The sequence below is a fragment of the Bos mutus genome, chromosome 15, assembly GCF_027580195.1.
Source record: "Bos mutus isolate GX-2022 chromosome 15, NWIPB_WYAK_1.1, whole genome shotgun sequence".
Lineage (NCBI taxonomy): Eukaryota > Metazoa > Chordata > Mammalia > Artiodactyla > Bovidae > Bos > Bos mutus.
The window spans coordinates 26,162,853-26,180,276 of record NC_091631.1 but is presented as its reverse complement, the minus strand read 5'-3'; the positions used below and the strand labels follow the sequence as shown (position 1 = coordinate 26,180,276).

Genomic DNA, 17,424 nt, shown 5'->3' with positions numbered 1-17,424 from the left:
GGCTGTCACTGTGTGTGCGTCACTTTTTTCCGTGTAGTGTGTGGCTGCGGCTGACAAGGAAACCAGGATGGCGTGTGTTCCGGGGGCTTTGGAGTTAAGGTCCAGTCCCACCACTGACTTGCTGGGTGACCTTGGGCTGATTTCAGGAGCTTCATCGAAAATACGAGGGGAATGTGTCTATCTTGCATGACTGCCTCAGGTCCTTCTTTACAGTGAAGTACAGCATATTAAAAAGCAGAGACATTACTTTGCCAACAAAGGTCCATCTAGTCAAAGCTATGGTTTTTTCCAGTAGTCATGTATGGATGTGAGAGTTGGACTATAAAGAAAGCTAAGCGCTGAAGAGTTGATGCTTTTAAACTATGGTGTTAGAGAAGACACTTGAGAGTCCCTTGGACAGTAAGGAGATCCAACCAATCCATCCTAAAGGGGATCAGTCCTGAATATTCATTGGAAGGACTGATGCTGAAACTACAATACTCTGGCCACCTGATGCAAAGAACTGACTCATTGGAAAAGACCCTGATGCTGGGAATGATTGAAGGCAGGAAGAGAAGGGGACAACAGAGGATGAGATGGTTTGGTGGCATCACCAATTCAATGGCCATGAGTTTGAGTAAGCTCTGGGGGTTGGTGATGGACAGGGAAGCCTGGCATGCTGCAGTCCACGGGGTCGCAAAGAGCTGGACAGTGAGCGACTGAACTGAACTGAACTGAAAGACCCTCCTATGGGCTGCCTGCAGGGGGAGCCTTGAAGACCTCCCCAGTGTTTAGAAGGCCTGAATCAGCCCTTCAGAAAGGCTCCAGGCTCTGGTCCTTTGATCAATCCTGCAGTTGCTCTTTGGGTAACTACCAATGGAGCAGGAAGCTGAGACTAGGTGCTGGTTGACTGGGAGCAACAGAGGGTGACAGGGAGGGACAGCGGGAAGAGCAGGCAGCTGCCAGGGAGGGGCCTGGGAGAGAGAACTGAGGTTCAGAGGAGTTCATGAAGCTTGGCTGCATGAAGGGTGAGGACATACTCTCTTCTGTGGCTCCCAGGAAATCTCCGGCAAACTCCACATGTCTCATTGCTGCACTGGGAGGTTGGGCCTGATTTTAGGGCTGTATCAAGTACTGAGCATGGGCTCAAGGTGGACAAGCAGAAGAATAGAGCCTGTGCCATGACCTAGCTCCCCCCGCCCAGGCCAGGCACCTAAAGACAACTCTGGAAATGGGCCAAGTGGTTATTGTGATGTTCCTCAGACTGGAAGGGTTTTGCCCCTGGACACAGTGGTGACAGGGCAAGGTTACACAGTTTCCAGACTATTGCTCCCCAGTCTTAGGGGCATTATTATAATGATTAAAAGGAATGCGTTTACAGTAAAGATCCTCTAGGTTGAAAGTGGGGGTCTGAGCAGTTTAAGGGGACAAGACAGGACTGGGCATGGGGGTGGGAAAGTCTGGGCATTGGGGGAGGTGGTGGGAGGGTCCACTGGCAGGAGTTCTAGGAAGGCCCTGGTCATCAGCAGTGGGGGGCATGCTAAGTAGGAAAGCGACATGGCGAGGGCTGCCCGGGGGGTCAACTGGGGCCGGCACGGGCTAGTGGGGATGGAGGCCAGAGAAAGACGGGGAGGCTGTGGCAGTGCCAAGGACCTAGATGATGGAGCCTAGACTAAGGCAGACTTCATCATGGTAGGTGGGACTTGAGGATTGATTATGGGGGGTGAGGCAAAGGGTCATGGGAAGGACAGGGAAGCGAGGGTGGTCATCCGTGGTCCTGAGCAGGGAACAGGGAAGGGTATAGTCAGGGTGATCTGCGGCTCACTGGGGAGATGCCCAACAGGTGGCCAGGCACTAAGCTGGAGCTCAGAAGGAAGGCCTAAGTCAGCAGTGGAAGAGAGCTGCCAGAATTGCCACTCACTCTCATCTGAGGGCGTGGTAGGCTGCATGAGGCCGCATCCAAAAGAGCCCTGGATGAGGTTATCATCAACTTTGTGTTATTTAACAAGAAATGCAAATGGCTAGAGACCAGACAAACCTCTGGCACATGCTGACTTGGGCTGGGCCTTTCTGATAGTGACAGATGCTGAGATCTGTTGTCCCGTCCATCCGTCCTCAAGCACGGCTCCTCGGTGTGGTGGTGCCCCGCCCATCACTCCCTCCTGGGCTGGAGAACTAAGCCCAGGGACCCTGAGGGCTTGGGGAAGGGCTAGGAATCTTGGGGATGCAGCAGGGGCTCTGGTTCTTTTGGGAACAGCTTGCCTGCCCCCTAGTGGACTTCTGAAGAGTCTTGAGGACTCAGGGAAACTTCTGGGAAAGGAGTCCACCTGTCCATGTCTTGACGGGGAGACTGGAGCCCAAAGTAGGAGTGGCTTCTACAAGCAAGTCTGGAGGCAGAGCCAGGACAAGAGGCAGCATGGCCGGCCCCAGAAAGTACCCGAGCTTTGTCATCCCGCAGCCCCAGATGAACTCAACAGCCACTGTGGTGAAGGCACCCATTTGCTAGGGCTGCGAGGACAGCTCCCTGAGACAATGCACACACAACAGGCCAAGTACGTGAGGCCCTTCCCGCCGCTCTGTCACTTCACCCCCCACCCCCTTGTAAGGGTGTAGACTCATCTCTAGACTTTGAATGAATATGAATTTGCAGGCAGGTATATTTCCTTAAAGCAATGCTCACCCGCCATCACTGTGGCCTTCTTTACCTCCCCTGCCCTGTTATATTTCTTCTTCCACTGAAGTCACAGAAAGGGGTTTCAACCCAGCCCTGCCCTCAGGAGGCCCCCAATATGCAAGGACAGGGCTGGACAGGGTGACTTGAGGGGTGCTAAGAGGGCAGAGGAGGTGCCCTTCCTACAGTACACAGGGGTGGAAGGGAGGGTTTCAGGGAAGGCTTCCTGGAGGAAGTGGCAGAGGAGCAGAGGCATGGAGGGTGCAGAGGAGCTGACCAGAAGGGGTGGGAAGCAGAGGGGCTGGGGAAGAGCACCCAGGCCAGAGCAGAGGCTGGAGGTGGGGAAGAGAGACAGGGCAGCCAGGGAAGCCATGGGCTGGCACACTGGCCATACCCACAGCCCAGAGGCAGAAAGAGCAGAGGAGAAACGAGGCGGGAGACTCGGGAGCTGGTATTGCAGGAGCAGAGACTGTTCACTGAAATCTTTGGGCTAACTAGTTCATTAGTTCATTCATTCATCAATTCAGCCTCCCAGTGCACACCCTGGCCATTAGAGTAAAGCAATGAGCTAGATAAGGTTCCTACTGATGTGAAGGTCAGGCGAGGCAACTACTAATTACATACAGAGGGAAGTCGGGAAAACGTTCTAGCTTTTTTTTTTTTTTGCCAGGCCACACAGCCTGTGGAATCTTAGTTCCCCCACCAGGGATTGAACCTGGGCCCTCAACAGTGAGAGTGTGGATTCCTAACAACTGGGCATCTTGGGAATTTCCAGGAGATAGCTTTTAAAGGATGTGTTCACCAAATGTTGAGAAAGAAATAAGGTCATTTAGATACAGAAAACACGTGGTGGCATCGTGAAGGGTTTGGGGAGAGTAAGAGGCCTGATGTGGCCAGAGTGTCAGAGCACAGGGAGCTGATGAGCTAAAGGCAGCGTGAGGAGAGCCTTGAATGCCAGGCTAAAGCATTTGTTGTTTCCAAAGAGACCATCCCAAACTGTGCTAGCCTGAAGGACCATGAACTAAACCACTCCAGACCAGGCCCCGCAAGGACCTTCCAGAGCCCTGTGGCCCTATCTGTCATATCAAGAACCCCAGTCCCCAGAGAGGCCAGGGGTGTCCCATTGCTGGGAACCAACCCCGAGGGACAGGAGGATGGCCCCAGTCTGGTGGAGGAGAGTAGGGGACTTCATGGGGACCAGCTGGCACTGATTCATCTTGAAAGTCATGACTTGAGGCCCTATCTCTGGCGTTCCATCTGAGCTTATGCACGGAAGCCCCATGCAGATGCTAGGCCAGCTCCTCAAGGGGGAAGGGCCAGCTCCGAGCGCCTCCTCAGCCTCAGCTCTTTCACAGAGACAGTCGCTTGCCCCTGAGGGCACCCCTTCTGCATGTTCTCTCCTGGCTTCTGTAGCAGCTGTGCAGCCGCCTTGAATCAGGAGACAGAGGTGGCATGGATAGGTCCTTTCACTCCTCTGAGCCTCTGTTTTTACTTCTAAAAAGTGGGTAAACACCTCCTGTCCCAAGAGTGGCTGTGGTTAAGATAATGTGTGTGGAAGGTCCAGGCATAGGGGCTGGCCCACAGCAGGCAGCTCTTGACTGTAAAGTAAATAAGCCCCAAAGGCTCTGGGACAGAGGAAACCAGCCCATCCCAGGAGGGACCACAGCACAGGAGCCAGGTGGGCACTGGCTGTCCCCCTGGGTGACCGCCTCCTCTACTAATGGGGGGAGGCTAGGGAGAGATGAGGACCCCAGAGTCGCGGGGTCTATTCTTAGGCAGTGTGTTGGCTTTAGCACCAGAGTTTCTCCCTGGAGCCCCCAGGTTCTACCCTGGAGGGTCTGAGTAGAGGCCTCTGAGAACAGAGCCACCTTAGCCCTTCTCAGCACAGGCAGCTCTGCTCTTCTCACACTACCATCCTGGAGGGCAGAGCGAGGACACTCACCCACAGCCGGATCCAGACACCCCCGGACACACACCCACGTACACACAAGGCAACACACACCACACCTGCAGACCCACATTGTGGGCATGGACACAAATATTGGAAGCTTGGCCACTATTCCCAGACTTTGGTGCCCAGAGAGACACAGACACATGATGTACACAGCTAAGGCAGCATACGTGCAGACACACCAAGGCGCACACGTATATCAGTTCTCATGTACACGGATGCACAGCACACACACAGACGTCTGTAGACAAGCACACACATGCAGACACAGTCACGTGCATGGAAACACGGCCACCTGCCTGCTCGGGGCCCCCGAGCGCTGACATCCACACGATGTACACGAAGCCACCAGGTCTGTTCGCACACGTGCACCCTGAGTCACGGCTGCAGCACCCTCCCAGGGACACTAAGCTTTCACTGCTGCCTCCTTTGACCTTCAGCTGCCCTGTAAGGCAGGTGGGGCCACGAGCTGATCCCCAATGTGCAGTGAGGAGCTAGGGGCATAGAAGTGCCCACAGACCAGCTCCTGGGAGGAAAGTGGAACGGAATCCTGGTTTGAATTCTGGTCTGTGTCTGCCCACTGCTAGCTCTCCACTGACCACCTGTGTGCCCATGGGTACGCACAGAGGCTCACGCCGAGGGGCCTCATGGCGATTAGACCAGAAGCTTTTTACAGATGAAGAGGCTGAGGCCTGGAGAGAAATCCCTCAGGCCTTCTGGTCGCTGTGGAGAGTTCAGTAGAGGAACCAGGGCCATGCTTCTGGCCAGGCCACAGGGGCACAGCACGCGGAGACACAATTATGCACAGAGCCCTGGGCACGTCCCAGGATGGGCACGTGGACGCCCTCCCTTCTCAACGTGGACACCACAGGCTTGCTGGGGCCCAGCTGTGGTGTTTCCAGTCCTTTCCATGAATCCTCACAACAACATGGGGGGTAAGGGTGACCCATCCCACTTGGCATTTGAGGAAATTGAGGAGTAAAAAGATTAGGCCCAAAGTTGTGCAGGTCAGGATGGCAGGGGCATCTCTCACAGCAGAGTCTAACACTTTCCACCACACAGCAGCTCGTGGCTCCACACACATCACCCACACCCCTCTCACATCTACACACACACACACACACACACACACACACACACACACTCGGCACAGCCCCCAGTAGAACATTCTCCCCACTACTCCCAGTTCAGCTTTAGTACCAGCTCCGCCCTCCCAAGGGGTCTCTTGAAGAAGGACGAGTTTGTTCAGGGCTTAACCTGTCCCCTGGCCCCCACCCTCTCCCCTCAGTCAAGGAAATGAATTCCATGTGTGTCTGGTCCGGCTGCTCTGAAATCAGCCTCGGGGATTTGGAAAGTAACCCTTTGATGTTGGAAGCCAGTTTAATGAGCTAGTTGTGGTTTTTTTTTTTTTTTTTTCTGTAAGACAGAAGTCTCATTTTCCTAACACCCCAGGAATTATCACTCCCCTCCTTACCCTTCCCTGAGATCTTGGGAGCCCAAGACCTGGTCTCTCAACACAGTGCTCACAGAGGTTAGGCCAGCTAGGGAGGAGAGGCGGGGAAGGAGGAAGCTCGCTCTGAACATTTGCTGTGGACGGAGCCCTGTGTTAGGATCAAGCCTCGGGTGGGCCCTCTCCAAACCCATTTTAGAGATGACAAAACAGAGGCTCGAGAAGTGATAACAGGAGAGGATGACCTCCTCTCTGGGCCCGGGCACCGCGACTGTACAACGGGGACAGCGTTCTCGATGGAAGGAATAGTGAGCTCTATAATGAGCTCTGAGAGTCAGAACCGTTTGTCAAGAACAAAGCACAACATGAAAGGAAGGGACTATTTCTATGTTTTTTATTGTTTCTGTGTCAAGAGGCAAGTTTACCCGTAGGATTCACAGAGGAAAGCATCAGTGACTATTGCCCTAGGGCACATACTAATGAGAGCCAGTTGGCTGCCAGAGAACTCAGCAAGGGAGCTTGTTGCAGGGAGTGGAGGAGGGAGAGGGCCTGGGAGTGTCCAAGCACAGGAGTCTCTGGGCTGGTGCTGGCCCCTGCCCCACTCCATCCTGCTCCTCAGGGCCTGGCCAAGGCCCTCCCCGCACCCCAGGGCCCCGCTGGGCTCTGGAGGGCTTTGGCAAAGGCCACCTTGATCTCTTGGTTTATGAGCTCCTGCCAGGCATCCCTAGAGGAAAAGGATAGACAAGAATAATAAATGCACCACCCAGAACAACAGTGGTGGGCATTCAGAGCCCACAGCTGATTACAAGGAGCCCCTCACTGTCCTTGGAGTCTCCTGATTCCCGCAGCAGCCCAGCCACAGGCACACCACTGCTGTCCACACTTATATCTGTAGGGGACGGGGCCCAGAGAGGTGAAGAGCCGCTCACTCCTTTACATGTGGGTCCAGAGGCCTCCCAGGAGTTGGGTAGCTAGTCCCAGCTCTGTGCCTAACGTTCTGGGGTGAGGAGCTCTGTGGCTCTGGGGTTTTAACACAAGTCAGAGCAGGGACACTGGCTCCCTAGCCTGCACACACTTTCATTTTCTCACCTGCTTCCCACATATGCCCAGAGGAGTGTGGAATGGTGTTATTGCCTGTGCACAGAGAAGGGAGCAACGTGGTGAGTGGCAGCCAGGGCCTTACAGCAGCTTGGCAGAGCTACTTCTGAGCACAGTTGTCAGGGGCAGAGTGGAAAACGGGTCCCGGTGTGGAGTGTCTCTGTGACAGGTGACGGGAGGCCCTTCTTTGGGTTCTGCTGCCTAGGTCATGGTTATACCAAATCACGAGGTAGGGGATTCCCCATCCCCTGATCTCGACCAGCTTCCCCAAACAGCCCTCAAAATAAAGATAAGTAACTTCAGCAGATATGGCAAATACAGAAAGTAAGGATAAAAGCATTGTTAGAAAACTTGACTTAAAAATCAAACTATTAAAAAAAGAAATCAAGTTACAGCATACAGTTCAAGCAAAGATTTGGTAACTGCCTCATAAACACAAGTCCAAGGCAAGTTCCCACCCAGCTGGTCCTTCCTGCAGAGATTCTGTGTGTCTGTCTAAGCATCTCTCCGTGGGTCTATGGGTCTGTCTGTCTGTGATCTCACGCCCCAGTAAACAGAGGGGCACGTGGTGGTGTTTCCGCGTGCATACGTATCTGATGCTCATGCAGGGTGGAGGGTGTGTGTACACAGGCGGGTGCACTTGTGTGCTTGGACTCCTGTTCCCCCACCTACTGTATCTAAGTCCGTGGGCCTAAGTGGATGTGAGATTCTTCTGTGCTTCCGAGAGTCCTGGGAGGCTCCCAGGTCAGGTCAAGCTTGCTGGGCCTAATCTCCGCTCTCTTTCCTCCCTGAGCCAAGAAGATGAAAACGTTGCTGGCAGTTTCTAAAGTTTCTGGCCTGGAATGGAAAAGTCATCAGCTGAGAGAGCTCGGGGTGACACATAGCTGCCAGACCTGCTGGCTCCCACTCCCAGGATGGGGCAGAGGGGTCGGGAGAGAGAGAAGATGAGAGCTCACCTCCCTGGGAGTCTGTCACCTGCAGACCTGCAGGCGGATCAGCCAGCCAGCCAGACCCTCCTGGGGGAGGTTCCATAAATGCACCAGCAAGGAAAATCAAGGAGTAACAAGTGCTTCAGGGACACAAGGCTGGGAGATGGGGTGGGACGGCGACAGGACTCTGATTAGAGTGTGTGGTGAGAGCCTCTTCTCGAAGGAGGCAGCAACAAAGCTGAGACCTGCAGTACAGGAAGGGACCAGGCACAGGGCACAGCGAGAGTGAAGGCCCTGAGGCGGGAAGCTCAGTCAGTGAGTCTTAAGGGGCAGGAGGGAGGCCCCGAGGTGGTAACTCACAGTACAAGGTGCTAGAAAACTGAGCCCACGGGGCAGGCCCAGGCCCGACAGAGCAGGGCCTCAGAGGGAGCATGAAAGAGTTCAGGTAGGAAGACCCAGAGGGTGTTAAACAGGGAACCGCCATGTGAATCACGTGTGTGCTGTTATTTAACGATCACGCTGGCTACTGGGCAAAGATGGATAAGGGTGAAAGCTGAGAAGCTCCTGCAGCGGCCAGGAGAGAGGAGGTGATGGAGAAGCCATCTGGCTGAAGTCTCCGGGACAGGGACTGGCTTTCTGACTGTGGATGGTGAGGCCACCCACCAGAAGAGAACTCTGGGGGAGGCCAGGCCTCCGGTGGACCTGGCGAGTCTGAGGTCCTCTGATAGCTCCAGAAGAAACTGTTGAGGGGGCAGCGAGAGCTCCACGGGCCTGGAGCTCAGAGCGGGTTGGGGGCCGAGGCCCAGAGGGGAGGGGGTGTCATCAGTCTCAGGAGAGGAAGGGCCGCCTCAGGGAGGAGCTCTGTCCAGCCCCAGCGTGGAAGGACTGGGGAGAGGAGAGGAGCGGCGGGGAGCCGGGGGAGGAGGAGATGGAGATCGGGGTGCACAGGCAGGGTGCTGAGGCCGCCTTTGGAGAGCCTTTCTAGGAAGAGGGAGGCGGGGGAAACGCTACTGCGCAGTCAGGTTGGGAACTAAAACTGCCCACGATGCTGGTGACATGGGTGCAGGTCACCAGTGACCTCACGGAGCCTTCTGGGCGGACTGGGGCAGAAGTCAGGCTGCGGGGGCCGGCGGGAGTGGGCGATGAGGAAGTGAGGTCAGCGTCAGCAGACGGGCCTTCTGAGAGAAGTGTCTGCGCGTGGAAGCAGAAACGGGCCGCTGCTGAGGATAGTAAGCTCAGAGGACAGTGGCTCTTGGGGGCTGGAGAGGCGGCTGGAGTAGAGGACCTGGAGGGACTGAGCAGGGCCAGGGGGCTGCAGCCACTTGCCTAGGGGAAGGCCCTGGGAGGTCAAGAGCCTACTCCAGGTCACAGAGCCTGGCCGGAGCCTGGTCCTCACCCAGCAAGCCTTCTGCCAAGTTGAAGGACCCAGGGCTCTGTGGAGGCTTCTGTGAACACAAGCTGGTTTTGCACCCAGCAGTCTGGAGTGTCCTTATTTTTTTTTTTTTAAAGGGTACACCTGTGTGTGTTCTGCACATTGAGGGCTTCTCCAGATGCCACTGTGTGTGTCCCCCTCTTCCTTCCTCACTGGACCCCAGGGATGGAGATGAATGGGGCACTGCCTGCCCCCGGGCACGGCCCTGCCTGGGCTCCCTGGGGTCCCAAGGCCTGGGACACCCCAGCAGCGGGGGTAGGAAATGGCCACTCTGACTGCCCTCAGCCCCTGTCCACACCAGTCCTTCCACATGGGGGATGTGCTGCTGAGGCTGCTTGAGCACTGGTCTTTTCCCAGGAAGCCCATGTCTGCCCTACATGGGGTTTCTCATCTTTGAGAGATAGCAGGAGGGCAGCCTGGGATGGGGCCTGTCTTGGAAATGCTGAGAGGAGCCAGTTGGAAGTTTTAATGAAGGAAAGGCCCCACTCAGGAAGCTCTGATGTGGTTGTGCTGTGGACCCCTGATGGGGCTCTGTCCATCCCCAGGCTAGCTGCCCACTGGTAGAATGAGCCCACGGGCCCCTGTGGTCCCTAGGTCCTCCTCATTTCTAGGAAACTAATTCTCAACAAGAGGCAGCACCTGTGCCCTCTGGCCTCTGCAGACTTCCTGTGGCTCCAGTGGAAGGGAGTGAGGAACAACGTGTTGCTGTAAAACATACTGGCTACCCCTCTACCAGCATCCCCGGTGGCTCAGATGGTAAAGAATCTGTCTATAATGCAGGAAACCCAGGTTCAATCCTTAGGTGGGAAAGATCCCCTGGAGGAGGGCATGGCAACCCACTCCAGTATTCTTGCCTGGAGAATCCCATGCACAGAAGAGCCTGGTGCAGTCCACACGGTTGCAAAGAGTCGGACATGACTGAAGCGACTGAGCACAGCACAGCACAGCACCCTCCTACCTCACCCTCGTTGCCCTCAGAGAAGGATGCGGGATCGCAGAGGACAGAGGACAAAGGGAAGAGCCCAACTGCAAGGCAGGCACCAGCTCTCCAAGAATTTGCTTCTTTTGACCTCCTAAAATACGAGGACCTTTGATCTGTAAATTCCTCATCTGCAGAAATAGTTTGAATGGTGACAAATGCCCAGTGATATTTATCAACGTATCACCTCGGGCTTCCTTGGCAGCTCAGATGGTAAAGAGTCTGCCTGCAACGCAGGAGATCCAGGTTTGACCCCTGGGTGGGGAAGATCCCCCGGAGAAGGAAATGGCAACAGAGGGCATGGCAACCCACTGCAGTATTCTTGCCTGGAGAATTCCGTGGCAGAGGAGCCTGGCCGGCTACAGTCCATGGGGTCGCACAGAGTGGGACACTGAGCGACTAACACTTTCACTTCACCTCTAACCGGCTCAGAATGGGAAGAGTCTCCATGCTCGGTGACAAGAGGGAGGTTGAGCCAATCATGGTGCCCACATGCTGCAATCCCGATGCTATGAGTGTGTGTAAAGTGCTCTGAATAATACGGAAGGGTGCTCAGGACTCTGAGCAGAGAACACAGACCAGAATGAGAAGTTATGGAGACAGAATGATCTCATTCATGAAAAACCTCCCAGAAACAGGCTGGCAGGAACCACTCTGAAGTACTAACAGCAGTTGTCTCTCAGGAGAGGAAAGATGGAGATTATTTAGTCATGAAACAATCCTGTATTTCCAAGTTTTCCACACTAGGCAGGTAATACCTTTATAATTAGAAAAATAACAAGTGTCAAATTTCAAACAAAAGAGGCCAAGCTTTGGGGGGAAATTCCTCTTACTCACCCTGGTTTGATGTCCAGAGGTGTGGGGAGGGGTCTGGGGAAGCCCACCTTCCCCACCAGCCCTTCCCCTGGAAGAGAGAGGAAAGGAGCTTAGCAAACCTCCTCAAGCAGAGACCAAGGGCAGCGGCATGATTCCCAGCACTGGGAGGAGAGCAGCCTAGAGCCTGGAGGCAGACTGTCTGGGTCCAAATCCTAGCTCTGTCACTTGGTAGCTGTGTGACTTTGACCAACTTACATCACCTCTCTGTGCCTCCATTTCCTAAATACTTTACAGAGTTGTTGTGAGGATTCAATGAATTTATGTTTATCCATTAGAGAAGTAAATAAATCATGAATCTTGAATTCTATAACCAGCAGACATGGAACACTAAGATCCCAGGATTCTGTGATCTGTGAGTCTCCCAAATAGCCAAAGGTTCCGGTGGTCTTCCCTGGGGTGGGGGTGCGGCTGCCTGGAGGTTAGGAGTGGAGGGGCCACGAGGGGTACAGGGATCAGGGCTGGCTGTCCTAGAAGTTTCGTGTCCCACCTGGCCCAGGGATGGGTATAGACCCTGGGATCCTCAAGTCAGGCCAAAGAACCTGAGGTTGGCATGCTGCCCTCCCCACTCCCACTCTGCGTCCCCTCCCGTCATCAGAATCCTCCGCTCCTCAGGACTTCTAGCACCCACTCCCCTGAACAAGACATGCCTGCCTTACTCCAGCTCACTCTCTCATAACCTCAGCCTCCAGAGCAAAGTGTTCCACTTACACTGGCCCTCTCAGGCTATGTGACCCTGGGCAAGTTACTGCTCGTCTCTGAGCTGCACTTTCCTTCTCTGACATCTCACTGTGTGATGAAGTCAGTCCCGTGGGGCACCCAGTTGATGGGGCCCAGTCACAGCCCTCAGCCTTTAAATGCCTTGGCTGCTTCAGTCACTCAGTAGGCCCGGCCGTACCTGAGGAATTGGGGAAACGAAAGAGGGTAGGGTAGGAAGAAAAGTCATTCATAGGATGGTACCATTATTAAATGTGATATTAAAAAAAAAAGGAATACAGAGGTGACAGAACAATCCCTGCCTTTTCAAGGCTGAAGGGCAGGGACACCCAGCATCACTCTACAACAGCAGAGGGTCAGCCATGGGACTGGTGGGTGCACAGAGGGGCAGGGACACCCAGCATCACTCTACAACAGCAGAGGGTCAGCCATGGGACTGGTGGATGCACAGAGAAGACAGGATAGTTATTGTTGGGGGAAAGGAAGAAGAAGAGTATTCCTGGGTCAGGGCAGGCTTCAGTGAGAGCTGAGGTCTGCGCTAAGGTTCTGAAGGATGAGTAGGAGCCCAACAGTGCTATGGAGAAGGCACAGGCTTTGGAGCCACCAGATCTAAGACCAACTCTGTGACTTTGGACAAATCTCTTTGCATCTCTAATTTAATTTCCTCAACTATACAGTAGGGATATGGAGCCTCCTTTCATCATTCCTGTGGTAATAAATATGTTAATATCTGTTGGGCATCAGTATGCTGCCCGGGTAGGCCATCAGTAGAAGTAACTTCTCTGCCCTGGCACTTATCCTCATGAGGAGCCAGATGAGGGTGTGGCTCCCAGGAAGAAACGTTTCCGCAGAACTAGGGGAATAAGGAGGACACGGAGGGGATCAGCTCCCAGGCTGGCCTTGCTTCAGCGACATCAGTCAGGTGAGAATCTCTCCCACTGCCCACAGAAGCTGGACCTCTGAAGACGTTTCCAGTCAATCCCAGGAAAGCAAGTCTCTCATCTTTATCTCAGTCTGCCCTCTGATGTCAATTTTGTAGCCTTCATCCAGGCTGAGCAGTGTCTGGATGGTGCTCCTGCTGACATGAATTCTGTACGCTGAGGAGAAAGGAAGGTAATAGTCAAGTTATTACCTGGAGAGAGCATACCTAGTGTTTGGTAAAATCACTGAGCGCCTGTAACAGCCCCCAGTTCCAGCCAGCAAGGCACACAATTCTGATTCATGCAATGCCCTTTGCCTGGCCTTCTTGTCCCCCAGTAGATTGTTGGGCACTAAAGCAACAGTTTCAAGGCAAAGCAAATTACGTGGATTGAGGTTAAGAAGAACAGAAGCTGAAGTCAAAACACAAGCTGAAGTCTGAATGTAATCTCTACTTGTAGGGAATTCTTTGAAGGCTGATCAATGCAGATAAGCAGTTATTTTACCTTTAAGGGCAGGACTCCCCACTAAGGCCACCACATCTGGTTAAGCACGATATGTATGGAGCGACATCAGAGAGCACACAATCTGTGCAGCCAGAGCAGAGGCTGAGCTTTTTCACTGCTATAATCAAGCCATCAGAGTGGCTCCTGCTGCCAGCAAGTGGCTAACATGGCATTTTAAAAATTGAAAGGGGTCCACTCACTGTGTGTGTATGTGTGTGTGTGTGTGTGCGCGCGCGCACGTGCGCACGCGCGCACTCAGTCGTTTCTGACTCTGTGCGACCCTATGGGCTGTAGCCCTCCTGGCTCCTCTGTCCACAGGATTTCCCAGGTAAGAATACTGGAGTGGGTTACCATTTCCTTCTGCAGGGGATCTTCTTGACCCCGGGATCGAACCCACGTCTCCTACAGTGCAGGCAGATTCTTTACCACTGAGCCACCTGGGAAGCCCATTCATTTTAAAGATGGGGAAACCAAGGCCTAGAGGAGCATTTTGGCTCAAGGACACTGAGGATGCTGGGTCCAGCTGGGGACCCAGGTTTCCTGCCCCTCAAGCCATTGTTTTCCCTGCTAATTCTCTCATGAGATCATGACAAAAGCCCTGTGCTAAGTTGTTTTTTTTTTTTTTTTTAAATAAGCGACATCCATCATCTCCTTATACCGCAGTGGCTTTACTGGTGACTAGGGCACGCTGCCATCAGGTGGTGGCTTGGTTACTAAGCACTGGTTCAAACAGCCAGGCTGTAGCGGTTATTGAGAGAGTCCCTCCCTGGACAGGATAGAAGTATGAGACACTCACGCAGCCCTGTAGACTCCATCCAGGATGCGGTGTTAACGGTGTCCCCAAAGAGGCAATACCGAGGCATGGTGAGACCCACGACCCCTGCCACGCAGGGTCCTGAAACTCAAATGTGCCCAGTGAGCTCCTAGACCCAAGAGAAGTCCCTGCAACAGTCTCGTCCTTCTCACCCTTCCGCCTAAACTGCTGTCCCCACCCTACATTTTGGGCTCCAGCTACAGGGTGAAGATGAAGCTGTATGGCATCTCCAACAACACCCAGAGAAGAGGTGACATCTGTGCCTGGCTCTGGGCTGGGGGTAGGAGGACACAGAAAAATCTAGGCTCTGCTCTTAGGGAGCTCTCAGCCTGGCAGGGGGAGATGTGTAAACTATAACCAGTGTCATGAAGAGGGAAGCACCAGAGCTGTGCCAGTCCAGAAAGGGGACTCTGACCCAACCCTGAAGACTTCCTGGAGGAAGCGGTATATAAACTGTGTCTTGAAGGATAAGAAAATGAGTGGGCAGGGAACAGCAGGTGCAAAGCCACAGAAGCAGAGAGCCCACATGCCTGTGGGAAACTGCAAGTGGCTGAGTATGGATGGAATACCAAGTGGGAGATGAGGCTACAGAGATTAGCAAGGGTCTTGGAGGCTATGTGGGGCTGAGGAGTTTGGACTTTATGGGGTAGGAGCATGAGAAGGATATACTATAGTAGAGACCCAGAGGCATCTCCTAGTCCCCAACCCACAGAAACTTAGTTGTCTGCCTGACCACAGAAGGTCTCTGTCTTGCCTCTTCTGTCAGCTTCTCACCAGGGACTTAGATGCCCTTGACAGATGCTGAGACCGCAAAAAAAAAAAAAAAAAAAAAAAAATGTGAATCTAAGCAAAACAGATTGTTTGATTTATAATATCTTAGAAGCTTAAAATAATAGAAGAAAATTGTTTAAAAATTATATTATGGAGTTTTAGAATCTCAGAATTTCAGAATCCATTGGGTTGCCCCAGCCAGCACCTTAGGCAGGGCTGGGAGGCTCCCACAGCCCCAAGTCCTTACCTGAGTGCAGGCCAGCCCTGATGTGAATGGGCACAGTGGGCACATGCCTCATCCGGAAGTCACCCACAGAGCTGAGGATGTCCAGGGCCATGTTGGCGATCTCAGCAGCGTGCCGGCTCCCGTTGAGCCTGGGCACTCCCGAGGCCACCATGTAAGCATCCCCGATGGTCTCCACCTAGAAGTCACAGCCTTCATGCTCCAGTACAAGCACTCCCCTCCCTGGACTGATCCACGTGCCACACAAGGCCGCCTCTCAAGAACCCCTGGCCCACCCCTCAAATCTCTGGCCCACAGTGGCATCTTTCCTAGCCTCTCTAACAATGATTAAATCTGCATGTTTAAGATCACCTTTGTCTGAATTGAAGGTAACCGTGCCTGTCTCATCTCCTTTGAGCCCAGGCCATGAGCATCTTGGCAGCAGAGCTGGGTGTCCCAACTGCACAACGCTGCAGGCAGATCAGGGCTTCATCTGGAGAGAAGCGCATGTATATTGGATACATAGCCTACTTCCCCAACCCTTGATCTTCCAAGGTGTACTCCAAGAATGCAGAGTTTGAAATCTGATAGATGGATATAAACCCTGGGTCTGCCATTTACCCTAGTCTGGCCGCTTCACTTGTGTGAGCCTCTGTTCCTCTTACATGAAATGCATATTAAAGATACAGTAATAAAGAGCCAGTTTCATCATAGATGTTCAATAAGCAGAGACTTCAGTCTTTACCATCATCATCATCACCACCATCATCATTTCCTGCACTAACAGTTTTGGAGACAACAGAATCCCAGAGTCTTAGAACCAGGAGGGACTTTAAAAGGCCACCCATCTGCCTTTCCAGTGGCTGTCTGGGCCTGTTCACATCTCCTTCTTGAGGTGGCTGCTTCTCCCTCTAGGCAACTCTAATTTATAAAAGTTGAGTTGAATGGCAACTGCCTTTCACCTGCTGGCTCCAGCTCTACCTTCTGAACTCAAGCCGCAAACATTTCCTATTCTCAAGCTCATTCTCTATTCTGAAGACATCTTTTCAGTTCCTGGGGACACAGATGTGTGCCATGGCCTTCTCCCCCGTCACAGGCCAGGCCAGCCAAGCTTGAAGGTAGCAACTCTACTTCTCGAGTCTTCCCATTTGCAGGTTAAAGAGCCCGGCTCCTGCACTGCCCCTCCTCAGCATCACTGGACCTGAAGAGCAGAACCTTCTCTTAGGCCAAGTGTGTGCACTCTCCCTTAGAACCTGGAACATAGAATAACAGACTGGTTCCAAATCGGGAAAGGAGTACATCAAGGCTGTATATTGTCACCAGGCTTATTTAATTTATATGCAGAGTACATCATGAGAAACGCTAGGCTGGATGAAGCACAAGCTGGAATCAAGATTGCCGGGAAAAATATCAATAACCTCAGATATGCAGATGACACCACCCTTATGGCAGAAAGTGAAGAGGAACTAAGGAGCCACTTGATAAAAGTGAAAGAGGAGGGTGAAAAAGTTGGCTTAAACTCAACATTCAGAAAACAAAGATCATGGCATCCAGTCCCATCACTTCATGGCAAATAGATGGGGAAACAGTGGAAACAGTAAGAGGCTTTACTTTTGGGGGCTCCAAAATCACTGCAGATGGCGGCTGCAGCTGTGAAACTAAAAGACGCTTACTCCTTGGAAGGAAAGTTATGACCAACCTAGACAGCATATTAAAAAGCAGAGACATTACTTTGCCAACAAAGGCCCATCTAATCAAAGCCATGGTTTTTCCAATAGTCATGTATGGATGTGAGATTTGGACTATGAAGAAAGCTGAGCACCAAAGAATTGATGCTTTTGAACTGTGATGTTGGAGAAGACTTTTGAGGATCCCTTGGACTGCAAGGACATCCAACCAGTTCATCCTAAAGGAGATCAGTCCTGGGTGTTCATTGGAAGGACTGATGCTGAGGCTGAAACTCCAATACTTTGGCCACCTCATGTGAAGAGTTGACTCATTGGGAAAGACCCCGATGCTGGGAAAGATTGAGGGCGGGAGAAGAATGGGACGACAGAGGATGAGATGGTTGGATGGCATCACCAACTTGATTGACATGGGTTTGGGTAGACTC

General features: G+C 53.0%; 1 pseudogene; it reads right to left on the bottom strand.

Annotated features, from left to right (window-relative positions):
* Positions 1-6,482: 6,482 nt before the first annotated feature.
* LOC102267198 (guanylate cyclase D-like) overlaps positions 6,483-17,424 on the bottom strand; it is a 54,847-nt pseudogene continuing 43,905 nt past the window's right edge.